Below are 13,461 nucleotides of genomic sequence, written 5' to 3'. Positions count from 1 at the left end.
GGATTTTCTATTGGCAGAAAACATTGTCAACCTTAACTGAATCTCTTGCATTGCAGTAGAGCATTGTAATTCAGCATTAAACCTGACTATGTGGTTTAGCAATTTTAGGTTTATATATATCAGGTCTATGATAGGTTAACAGCAAGCATATGGTCTGGTCTTTTGCGGAAGTGATTATGCCAACTTCTTTTTTTGTTATCAGAGATGATGGGAACTGCAGATGCTGGAGAATCCCAGATAACAAAATGTGGAGCTGGATGAACATAGCAGGCCAAGCAGCATCTTAGGAGCACAAAAGCTGACGTTTCGGGCCTAGACCCTTCATCTAGACCCTCTCTGATGAATGGACTAGGTCAGAAACGTCAGCTTTTGTGCTCTTAAGATGCTGCTTGGCCTGCTGTGTTTGTCCAGCTCCACATTTTGTTATTTTTTTTGTTATCCCTTTGGAAACTTGCTGTGCATTATTGTTTGTAAACTTCATTTTTGCCATTTCTTCATGATCACTTTGTAGGAAATAGATTCCATTTAGTTCCATGAGGAAGAGAGACAGGAAGACAGAGAATAGTAAATCTTGATACCTCACTTAGCTCATACTGTAGGAAATAGAGTCGTTGGAGGATGTACAGAGACATTGTGCGCAACATCATGATAAATGTGAAAGATCAGAAATTGCTTTTGTTTTTTGAGATGAACAAAGGAGAGGAAAAAGTGGAAATATAGAATGCATTGAATTTCTTATTTTTACAAAATCAAGTAGTAAGTGATGTGGTATGAAATGAGAACAAGGAGCCAGGGTCTCATTATTCCGCAATTGGAAATGTGATTAGAAACCAACTTACTTCATCTTGATCCCTATAATTTGCAATCAACAACCTGGTTCTTTTCTATAAAAACAATCATTCATAGGATGTGGGAATTACTGGCTAGGCTGGCATTTGGAAAGAGATGGTGTGTGGGATATGAGGAAAAGGTAGTAGGTTGGCACTGGGTAATAGAACCTGTACAAATACAATGGGCCAAATGGCCTCCATCTGTGCAGAAACAATTCTGTGATTTGTTACCCATCCATAATTACTCTGGAAAAGATGGAGGTGAGCCACCTTCTTCATCTTGCTGTCCACGGGCTGTAGATATTCAGTGTCCTGTGAGGAAGGAATTTCCAAGGTTTTAACCCAATTACAGTGAAGGATATAATTCCAATTCAGGTCAGTGTATAGCTTTGCGGGGAAATTATTCATCTCCTACTCTTGCCCCTCTCGACAGTAGAGATTGGGAGTTTGGAAGGTGTTGTTAGTGGAATCTGGGTGAGTTGCTGCAATGCAGCATCCACATCGTATATGCTGCTACCATTGTAAGCTAGTGGTGGGAGAGTTAAAATTCAAAACGGTGCATGCACTGCTGTTCAAAGGTAGTGTTTTTGTCATGGATAGTGCTGAGTGTTTTTGGAGCTGCGCCCCAACAATCCAGGTAAGTTGGGAGTTTTCCATCACACTCCTGGCTTGTGGCTTGTAAGTTGGTGGGCAGGCAGTGATGAGTCAAAAGTTGTTTTAGTTACTGTAGAAATCCTAGCATCTGATCAGCTCTCTTAGTATTTATATGTCTGGTCCAGTTCAGTTTCTGGTTAATGGTAACATGCCAGAATGTTGATTGTAGCAGTCAGCAATGATAATGATATTGGCTATCAGGGGAAACGGTTAAACTCTCTTTTGTTGGACAGTGGCATTGTTTGTTACTTGTGCAATGTGAGTGTTTTCTGCCTTTTAGCAGCAAAGCCTGAATGTTGATCTTGTCGGCATACTACTTCTGTATGCCAGCAGTCACAAATTGTCTCCTTTGGGTAATTCAAACAGAACTGTTGAGAATGTGACCTTGGGTGATGCATAAATCTTTGGGAAGCCAAAGACAACGTTTTAGAAATGGTAAATGAGTGAATGATTAGAAGGGTACTGTGGCTGTTGAGGATTTGGATTTGGTCTCAGGGAAACACGAATGCTAACACAGCAGTATTGCCATGTGAAAACGCTCAGAAGTTTTAAGAAAAGCCATCCTTTGTGATACCATCAGAGAGGATTTATACAGAAACAGAGAGAACCAGAGCAGAAGTTTGACTATTTGACCCTTCAATCCTGTTTCATTATTTAATACGGTTATGGATTACCTAACACAGAATTCTGTTCCTGCTTTTCACCAATCACCCCCCAACCTCCCCCACCGCACTCCTGTACCCTTTGATTCCTTTAGCCCGAACAACTTTGTGCAACTTCTTGTTGAAAACATTCAAAATATTGCCTTCAACAGCTTTCTGTGACAGAGAATTCCACAGGTTCACCGACTCTCTGGGTGAACAAATGTATCCCTGATTCAGTTCTAAAAGGCCTACCCATTGTTACCATTCACAGGGTTTGGGAATGAGCGACTGATCAAGGAAGCCTCAAAATATGGCAAGGTGCGTAGAGGCCGACAAACACATAACTTGATGAATATATTGAAGAGTTTTCCTTAGGTGGTTGGTATCTATGGTAGATCTAAATATTTGGCTGTGCTGTCTTATCAGCCTGGTTTCCCAGATTGCCAGCTGTTCCTCCTTGTCTATTCAGTTTCTTCATCCTCCAACCAATAAATCATAAAGAATTGAATATCCGCAAGGAATTTAAAATGCAAAATATTTTTCAAAATACCAATCTGAAAGAAAGTAGCAACTTTCCACATAACACCTAAGTGCGTTTTACATTCCAACATCATGGGGCAGCACGGTGGCTCAGTGGTTAGCACTGCAGCCTCACAGCACCAGGGACCGTGTGTTCGATTCCAGCCTCAGGCAACTGTCTGTGTGGAGTTTGCACATTCTCCCCATGTCTACGTGGGTTTCCTCCGGGTGCTCCAGTTTCCTCCCACTGTCCAAAGATGTGCAAGCCAGGTGGATCAACCGCGCTAAATTCAGGTGTTCGGGGGTGTGCGGGTTATAGGGGGATGGGTCTGGGTGGGTTGCTCTAAGGGGCGGTGTGGATTTGCTGGGCCGAAGGGCCTGTTTCCACACTGTAGGGAGTCTAATCTAATCAGCCTTCCCCAGCTGCTGTGCCAAGATAACATTTTGATGTCAAGTTAAAAATTGTCAACTAGGTCATATGAATTCTTTCCAATGGGCTAAAGAAGTGACATGGAAAATGCAATGACTTAAAAGCAACAACTTTCATATGCTGGATGAAACCCTGATTTGACTGACCTGTTGGAAATGATGGACATGAAGTCCAGGAACAATATAAACTTGAAGCATATTCTTATCAATATTCCATATGTCTAGCAACAAATAGGGACTGTTAAGCTGATTTAATCACTGTCATACTTGTTTATTCATAGAATCCCTATGGTATGGAAATAGGCTATTTGGCCCAACAAGTCCACACCGTCTCTCTGAAGACCCCCTACTCTATCCCTGTCAGCCTGCATTTCCCATGGTTAATCCACCTTATCTAAAAATCCCTGAAGACTATGGTCAATTTAGCACGGCCAACCCACTTAACCTGCACATCTTCGGTCTGTGGGAGGACACCAGATCTTCCAGAGGAAACCCACACAGATGCAGGGAGAATGTGATAATATCACACAGTCAGTCACCCAACACTGGAATTGAACTTGGATCCTTGGTGCCGTGAGAACACAGCGTTAGCCACTGCGTCACCCCTTGTATCTGACACTTTCCTCTGATCTACACCTCTTTCTGTCAGGTGCTTTAATTTTTCTGGACAGCTATTTTACTGATTTTAAGCCTACTGATGTTAAAACATTTTTGTAATGTTAATTCTGTCATTTCCAGATTATCTGAGCTCAGCAGGAACTCACATTCCTTCTTTATTTTCAGCCAAAATGGGAGGGCTAAGTCAGCAGCTTTCTTCTTCAAGTCTGTATTTCTCCTGCATTTCACATCATGTTGTTTTCACCGCGTACATATCAGTACATTTCTCATTGCTTCCATTATCTTCTGTGTGAAGCACATTCTTGCTACCAAGAGTCTGTGCCTGCTGCTGTGACAACGTCCAACAAGAAGCTGTGTGATTTCCTGTTGAGCAGCATATGGTCCAACAGATTTCTATCCCTGCCATCTGGCACATTATCTGGAGTTTAATCTAGAATCACTTGACAAAAGAACTAATTCTTCCTACTGGACAGCTTTCAGTACAGTAGGACACTCCAAACTGCAACATTTTGTTCTATAGTTACATTGTAGGCAAAGATTGAGAATGTTTGTACTGATCAACTCATAATATCATGACCTAATCATAACCACTCCAATGTGGATTAAGTTGGATGTAGCGCAGTACTAAATGCTAACGCTTCGAAAATGGCTGGTGGCTACAATTGATGCAAGTATGATCCAAATTGTGGAGATTTTGATAATTGTCCCTGTTTCGAACCAAATAATGCAAAAACCCTGAATTCCCAACACAACTGACTGAATAAATTTCTCTCTGATGTTTTGCTGAGGAGCAAGTAGACGGATCAATTCATGGTTGATGCAAGTTTTGCACCTTGAGAAAGCGTGGCCTGCAGATAAACATGAACAGGGGTAGTGGAGCGAGGGTGGTTGGTGCATCCAGTGCCCAAAGCTGACATATTGAGTTCATTTCAATACTGACACAGGCCTGTAAGTGGGCGCTTGGAACCATTTATATGAAGGGCCCCCTTGCAAAGAGTGTGCATTTTCAACAAAGACCACCATGTGAGATGGCTATCAAAAGTCTTCTGCACACGCACAATTTAGTGATGTAGGTCTCCAGTGATAGAAATATCGCGTGCGTCAATATGTTTCTGCTCATGCATGAGTGACATCAAAACTCTGTCTCTCTCTATGGCTCTCTCTCTCTCTCTGACTAGATCATATTGAAATGGGGAGCTCATTGCACTCTGTGGTAGTTCTAGTGCTGACGGGGTCTTTCCAGCTGGTATGAGAAACCCTACTGATACTTACTGCTGGCATAAGTGGTATCTGGTATGTGCATTACAACTGTGGGACTATACAACAAAAGTTATGCAATCTTTTCCCCATCACGATCACCATCCCTCACATCCGCTCCCTTTCCCACCACCCCAACTCGTGCTCAAAGCCGTGCTTAATCTGTGCAATTAAAATCCATCAGAAATTGAGGTGGCAGTGGACTCATAAGACCTAAACAACTCATGTCTCCTTGCTGCATTTGGCCATGGACACAGTCCTGTTAACTCACAGCTTAGTGTTATGCTAGTTATTGTGATCCATTGGTGCTCAGATATGCACCACATGCAGAGCCACATGTTGACTGGGAATACAGAATCCCATCAGGGACTGCTTCCCTTAACAGTACTGGATGTCCCCTCACCATCAGCTGTTCCAGCATCTATTCATAGAGAATGTGAGATTTTCAAATTTGTTTCAACGGTGCACAGCTGGAGGCTGTAAAAATCAATATGACATATTCGTGCCAACACATTCACATCACAAACAGAATATGCTCCGAACAACAGCATCTCACCCTTACAGTGACTCCACAGTCGATTGGCATGTCTATGCCACAAGTATACATCATGTCTGGCTCACTTTCCCATTGCCCTAAAATATGTTATAGTGGCTTCCTCCAGGAATGTTGGTGCCAGAGAACTAGCACAACTGTGAGAAATGTTAACCTCCAGCAGAAGAAAACAAATAAAGGAGAAAGCAGTCTTTCCTAGACAGAAAATAAAAATGCTCTTGAAATAATAATCAAGCGGTTCCTGAAATCAATGTAGTTTTGGAGGCCTGACATATGACACATTTGCTCCCTGACCTTCTAAAAAGCACTTTCTGGTGCAGTTGCCCGATTCTGAAATCATCACTTTAGGATCAGGTTTCTTCATTATTTATAAAATCTGCATGTCACCCTAATGCAAACCGTCAACAAACATCACTCAATAATCAGTCAATAAACATTATGTACAAAAGTATATAAAAACAGGGTGTATAAGACAAAGAATAAATACAAGAATTCCGTTTTAATATAGAATTAGACAGCATTCATTGATTCTCAGTACAATACACTTACTCTCTGCATAAGTAAGAGATAACAAGGTGTGGAACTGGGTGAACACAGTAGGCCAGGCAGCATTAAGGGTGAAGGGGAGCTGATGTTTCAGGTCTCTTCCTTTCACTTCCTCGGCATTTCTGTTTCCATTTCTGGGGATAGACTGACCACTAATATCCTTCACAAATCCACTGACACCCACAGCTACCTGGGCTATACATCCTCATATCCCACTTCCTGTAAAGACTCCATCCCATTCTCTCAATTCCTCTGTCTCTGTTGCATATGTTCAGATGAGGCCAACTTTGACAAGGGAGTCTCCGAAATATCCATCTTCTTCCTCAAACGAGGATTTCCCAGCTCCGTTGTCAACAGGGCCCTCAACCAGGTCCGACCCATCTCCCACACTTCTGCCCTCATCTCTTCTCTTCCCTCCTGCAACAGCGATAGGGTTCCCCTTATCCTCACCTACCATCCCACCAGCATCTGCATCCAGAAGATCGTCAGACACCATTTCCGCCACCTCCAGCAAGATGCCACCACCAGACACATATTCTCCTCTCCTCTCTTGTCTGCCTTCCGCAGGGACCGTTCCTTCAGGGACACCCTGATCCACACTTCCTTCAACATTTCCTCACAACCCTACGGCACATTCCCCTGCAACCAGTGAAGGTGCAACACCTGCCCATTTACCTCCTCCCTCCCCAGCATCCTAGGACCCAAACATACCTTCCAGATGAAGCAACACCTCACCTGCACTCCGCAGAATCTAGTCTACTGCATTTGCTGCTTTAAAAGTGGTCTTCTCTACATTGGGGAAATGAAGCATAAACTTGGCGACCGCTTTCCAGAACGTCTATGTTCTGCTCGCAAAAAAGACTCTGAACTACCTGTTGCCTGCCACTTCAATGCACCATCCTGCTCTCTGGCCAACATCTCTGTCTCTAGCTTGCTGCAGAGTTTCAGTGAAGCCCAATGCAAGCTGGTGGAACAACACCTCATTTTCCACTTGGGGACCCTACAGCCCTCCCAACTCTATATTGATTTCAATAATTTTAGGGCCTAAACTCTTCCATGTCCCAGCCCCCCAACCCACAAACCAAGCCTTGTTATCACATAGCCTGCCAGTACGTGCCCCCCATGTTGTTAGTCACTAACACTCCCCATTGACAACTACTCACCTTCCCAGCCTGATCGTTGGCAACTCCTTTGTCTGTCCAACTGCCTTTCTCTCTCTTTGGGCTCTATCCATACCTTACTCCCTGCCCCACCCACTTCCCTATTTTATGCATATAGACTGATGTGTTCCCAGCCACCATCAGTTCTGAGGAAGGGTCACCAGACCCAAAATGTTAACTCTGTTTTCTCTTTCACAGATGCTGCCAGTCCTGCTGAGCTTTTCCAGCAACCTTGCTTTTGTTTCAGGTCTGTACCCTTCTTCAGAAATCAGGTGAGTGTAGGTAGGGAGTTGGGATGGGGGTTGGTCAGTGAAGAGGGAGGGGCGGGTAGGCGGGAGGGAAGATGGACAGGCCAAGGAGGCGGGGATGAGATAAGCTGGTCTTGGTCGGGGGTGGGGAGATTTTGAAGCTTGTAAACACCACATTGAGACCATTAGTCTGTAGGATTCCAAGGCAGAATATGAAGTGCTGTTCCTGAAGCCTTCAGGTGGCATCATTGTGGCACAGGAGGAGGCCCAGGATGGACATGTCATCCAAGCAGTGGGAGTGGGAGTAGAAGTGGTTCGTGACTGGGAGGTGTTGTCGTTTGCCCTGAACCGAGCGTAGGCGCTCCAGCATCGGCAGTTCTTACTAGGTCTGCGTAAGTAAGATACCTGAGAGAAAAAATTAAACTTTTATTATTCCAAAGTGCACTTCCAATATGACAGACAGGAACACATTCCTAACTGCAATGGCCTCACTCTTACGGTTGCTCTGGAGTTTTATTTCATCCTGTGAAGATATGGACAGCTCCATCCTTAAGGCAGGCAGCTGCTGCTCAGTGACTTGGCAGGGATGCAGAATTGTGATGGGCTGTTTCTGCACATGTGCACCTGTTGCTCCACCTAGCAGTGTCATTGCCCATGATTGCAGCCTTGTGAAAATTCAAGCGCAAATGAGTGAAGTTTCTGCCATGATGTCATATAGTGAAAAGGAAGCGATCTCAAAAAAAAAGTGGAGTGCTTCGTCTGTGATGACAGAAGGAGTGGAAGGATTCAGAGCTGCCTCTTAAAAATAAATGTGCCTTAATGTGCTAACCGTGTCCATTTCTTCTCACAGTTGGCTGCTGCCACCCATCACATGGAGCCACACTTCCATTGGCTGGGCCTCTGGATGCTCAATGTGGCACCATCTGATGTGTGGTAATGGGACAGCCATTTGGCTCTGGCAGCAGGACATTAAATTTGCTCCATGCCTAACACCAGCCCTAACGGCTGGGTAGACCAGACTCATTTCGTGCCCAGTTTCTGTGAAGGCTGAGTTACTCAATGTCATACCTTAAGAGTTTTTATGGAATCCAAAATAGCAGCTTCTCTCAGAAATAATGCAATGAACAAAATTCCACAAAATTATCAATTTCTGTTGTCATGGATGGCATGAAAGTAATATTTGCCTGGCACTAAATGAACAACACGATTATTCTTCCTAAGTAGTTAATGGTTTGTAGGCAAATAGGAGCATGCATTATGCAACATTTATTGCATGCCCAAGAGATGAATACAATGAACATGATGTCCTGCTATTTCCGTTGGCACAAAAGTAGAGTGGCATTTATGTAGGGATCTATATGAGGAATCATCAAAAATATAAGTTAGGGACAAGACAGGCATGGACTAAAAGTACTTCAAGCTAAGTAGATGTCACCTGTCTCAAGATATTGTGATGGGAAATAAAAAGAAAAGTCAAATAGGTTTTGAACGGTGGAGACTGGAAAGAAAGATACTCAAATTATTAAAAGAAGAATTACAAGTGGAGTTTCAGTTTTAATTATTATTTTAAAATAAATAATTAAAATAATTTTAATTATTTAATTATATGTACAGAATACAAAAGCAATAACAAGTGTGTGTAAGACATAGGCTGCAATTGAAGTCCTATAGCAAAGTGTGAAGCTGGATGAACACAGCAGGCCAAGCAGCATCTTAGGAGCACAAAAGCTGATGCTTTGGGCCTAGACCCTTCATCAGAGAGGTCAAATTGAAGTCCTATGTAGTTTTAGAAACTAAATGATAGAAAGCTAATTGGTGTCATAGTAAACCTAATCCAGGATTATACCAGGAGCAAGCAGATACATATATGAGAGATTTAAAAAAGATATTTGTGCTGTGTTCCATGCAGCAAAGAAGGTTAAAGAAAAATCCATCAGATTCATTCTGCATTTTGAAAGAAATAGAGAAGTAGTGACATTTGCTGAATCAGTAACATGGAAATAGATTTAGTATCAGAAGGATAATGAAGATGCAGAAAGAATTTCTATTCACACAAGTAATCATTGCTACAGAAAAGATCTTGCATTTATACCTCACATGCAAAAATTTTATGACCAATGTTTTATAATATTTAGGCTATTGACTGTAGATATGTTGGAGAGAGCTGGGTTCTGTGGTCTCACAAGCATAATATAAATTACTCTATATTGTTTGCAGTGGTGTTTGAAGAAGAATTTTTCTCATATTCATCTACAGGCTGAGTATTTTATTGACAGGCTGAGTATTTTTTATTGTCCTTCCCTGAATTAAGATCAGATCTCCATTCAGGTAAGGAGACACTCATGTAGTTTGTTGATCATGACCATATATAAATGAAAGCAAGAGAGGACATTGCTCTGGAACTTGGCATACTCAGGCTCCAGATCCTCATTATGACATAGTTTCTGAGACAAAGTTCCTAAATGCCCTCAAGGTGGTAATAGTGAGACATCTTACTGAGCCATTGCAGACCACATTGTGAAGGTCCTTCTACCATGCTCTTAGGAAGGGTGTTCCAGTGCTTTGATTCAGTGATAATGAACATTGATGAGATCCTTTAATTTTAGGATGGTGTAGAAGGTGACCCTACAGCTCTTTAAGAAGGGACTGTCACCACAACAGGTGTTGGAAATCTTGCCCTGAACCATTGTATATGGCCGCAGGAACATTCTATAAATCAGGTCGAGATTAAGTGGGAAGTCACTGTTCATAAAATCCATTACCTTTGTCACTTCAAACCCTTTACAAGAACCGGAGGGCAACAAATGGGATTAGGCCCATTATTGGATCCAGGGAATGTGATTTGTCATTTGCCTACATCCAGTGCTATCAAGGCGGCAGTACCCGATCTTGGTGCTATACCTTCAGTTAAAAAGGTTTCAGTGTGGAGCCCAGAGCTGAAAACATTGCTAAATAAAAGCAAAGTCAGAAATCACATGTCATCAGGTTATAGTCCACTAGGTTTATTTGAAATCACAAAGCTTTCAAGCTTTGCCAGGGAAGTTTGTCCACCCCAGTCTAACACCAGCACGTCCACATTATGAATAAAACCAAAGTATTACAATTGCTGGAAATCTCAAATAAAAACAGCAAGTGCTGGTGAAAGCTAAACAAACGTGGCAGCATCTGTGGAGAGAGAAACAGAGTTAGCCATTTGAATGTGTTCCAAAGAAGGGTCATATTGGAGTCATACTAATCAGTTTACATTTCGGCATTAGCAGAAGCCTCTCAACATCTCAGTACTCCTCAAAACATGATTGTGGATGCACTGTTCAAAGAATCATGCAAGCTCTTTAGATTGGAGACTGTTGGAGACCACTACAGTTTTGTAGGCACACATTGCTGAGTATCAGAGGACTGCTCTGAGTGGCCCATGGAGGAAGCTTCAGTACACTGGCCATTTGCTCCACTGTCTTTCTTGTAGTTGAGTGACTTTCATTAAAGGCAAAGTATTTTGTATCGACTTGGTGAAGAGGGGATGTCGTGAGGATGTAACCCTTGTCACCTAAAGGCCAGCCTCCGGTTCATCAAGGGTGGTGGGTATATCAGACTGCCGCAGGATCAAGGCATCATGACTGTAAGAGAGTGGGAATCAATTAATAATTTTCTCTGTATGTGGTAACACACCAACTGTGTATTCACAGAGTGGTTGTTTTATCTGATTTTGATACATGTTCCCATCAATATTTGATGACACATTGGCATGTGCTTGTCCACTGGCACTCTGCGCAACTGGGAACCCAGCTATCCTGGTAAAGTCATGAGCTTGGGGCTCCTGCTTTTCAACTGTAAGAAGAAAACACCAGGAAGCCTCTTCTACTGGCACACAGGGTCTCTGTCATCTCCCTAATACAACAACATGGAGTGAAATGTGGTATGTTGGATGTGAAATATTACATTGATGTGAAATATTGGCAATGTCTCTTGGAAAAATTCACTGATGCAAAAATTATTGGGGGAGCAAAGCATTTCATAGCCACTGATTCGACCAAATTTATCCAATTGCTATGCTGCAGTTCCTTTTGGAAAGGAGGGCATTATTCAGCGATCAACTCCTGTCTCAATCTTATCCCTCCCTAGGTATTAGCCCTTGCTGAAATTGAAACAGGTAAAATGATCCCTGTTTTAGTGATTAGAGCATTTATTTGAGGGTCCACCTTCCTCAGTCCACAGCTTGCACCCTCTGGTGCCTACACTCCCTATGACTGTCACATTGCAGCAAGAGGGACTGCAACAAAAGTCACCATAGCTTAAGGGAGCTTTCTCATGTCAGGCCATGACAGAGCACTTCTTTTTAAAACGTACCAAGTCATCCAAAATCCTCCAAGAACAAGCTCTGCCACTGAGCAGAAGTAATTCAAAAACACCTCGCAAAAAATTTGGATGCTAGACCCTTGAAATAATGCCATTTGAGATCCTCTGTTCAGCCGAACGTGTATTCTGCTGGGAGCAATTCTAAGAGTGCAGTTGTTGGCAGAACATGCATTGTGTTTGCCTCAGGGATGCTCAATGTCACAGCCTGCCCACTCTGCATATTTCCATCATAAATACTACACAGCTGGGCTATCCACATGATGAAAATGACCTGCCTCACAGGCCTCACAGGAAGTAGCCAGAAGCAATTCCATTAGAACTTTCAGATGTTTGAGCTTCTGTGACACTGGCTCCCTGTTGAAGATAAAACATTTTATTGATGAAGAAAAGTTGCAATTCATTCTGCAATTTGTGTAAGATTTGTCAGGATTTATCCATTTATCTATCCAGAGCATGAGGAGAACAATTCCCTTATTAATACTGTGCTCTCTTGTCTTGTTCTCTCTCATTAATTTATCAAACACTCCATTGCTTGCCTCCCTGGGCATTCAGTTTAAAATTCTCTCTACCACTCTAGCTGAATCACTTGTCAGAATATTGAGTCCTGCACAGTTCGGGTAATGGGCACCCCAAAAGTACAGCTCCCACTTCCCCAGTACTCAGGTTGAAGTTCTGCCTTTAGCTGCCTATATCCTCAAAACAGAACCCTATCCTAGTTTGACCCAAACCTCCCCCTTACCATGCAAGTTACATTCATCAGATGAAGAGTATTGAACCAGAAGCATTTATTTCATCATTTTCAGGTACAGCCTGGTTATTCCTGCCAGTCTTAAGTTCTTTTTATCATGTTATGCTTCCTCCACGTCTTTCTCCTCCTCCTCAGTGGTGAACAGTTGCTACTCCAGTAGCCATTTGAGGATGGTGTACTTCGATGAGAATTTATTACGGAGAAATATTAGAGAAACCATTTCCTGAAGCGGTTGTTTTGTATCAGGTTCTGGTATCATGTGGTCAAAACGCATCTAACTGTGAAGTGTCTGCAACATTACATCGGATTCAGGCAATTATTCACCCATTCTCAAATACGCGCTTGAAAGTGCTGCTTTTATTTCAGTGGCACCATTTTCAATTTCTGGGCATAGAGGATCCATTTCCTGTAATGGAGCAGAAGAGACCCATAGTTGCTGGCATGCATTCATGTCAGTTGCTATTATCTCCAATAGTATGTTATTTGTCTCCTTACGTTCAATGTTAAGGCGCTGCTACAGTCAAAGGCCAGGCTAAAGGCAACACCTGCTTCCATTACATGCAACAGTTACTAACTGGCGGTATTTTTGGTTTTGAATCAGATAGCTGTCAAGTTCTGCTGGAGAGTCTTGAGCACAAATTCCAGGATGATAGCACCGAGTGGTATTCGGAGAGTACAGGCTTTCAGACGAGAAGTTACAATGGCTCAGTGGTTAGCATCGCTACGTCACTGTGCCAGGAACCTGGGTTTGATTCTACCCTCGGGGACTAGACTGGAGAACATGCCCCTGTCTGCATCAATGGTGCTGAGGTGGAGATGGTAGACAGAGTTAGGTTCTTTGAAGTGATGATCACCAACAATCTGTCCTGGTTCACCCACATCAATGTGATAGTCAAGAAAGC

The 13,461-nt window shown here is 42.8% G+C and overlaps 1 long non-coding RNA gene across 2 annotated transcripts in view; it reads right to left on the bottom strand.

The window, feature by feature from the left end:
- Positions 1-13,461, bottom strand: part of LOC125457314 (uncharacterized) — a 201,428-nt gene that overhangs the window by 118,628 nt on the left and 69,339 nt on the right. The window contains exon 3 of one of the 2 annotated variants that reach the window (XR_007248596.2): positions 7,160-7,863. The exons of the other annotated variant lie outside the window; for it this stretch is intronic. This is a non-coding gene — a long non-coding RNA (uncharacterized LOC125457314). Of the gene's footprint in view, positions 1-7,159; positions 7,864-13,461 lie in introns of those variants that run through there. 2 annotated transcript variants of the gene reach the window in all.

This window comes from Stegostoma tigrinum, chromosome 12 (assembly GCF_030684315.1).
Source record: "Stegostoma tigrinum isolate sSteTig4 chromosome 12, sSteTig4.hap1, whole genome shotgun sequence".
Lineage (NCBI taxonomy): Eukaryota > Metazoa > Chordata > Chondrichthyes > Orectolobiformes > Stegostomatidae > Stegostoma > Stegostoma tigrinum.
The sequence above is the reverse complement of the archived record's forward strand: the minus strand, read 5'-3'. Positions and strand labels throughout refer to the sequence as shown.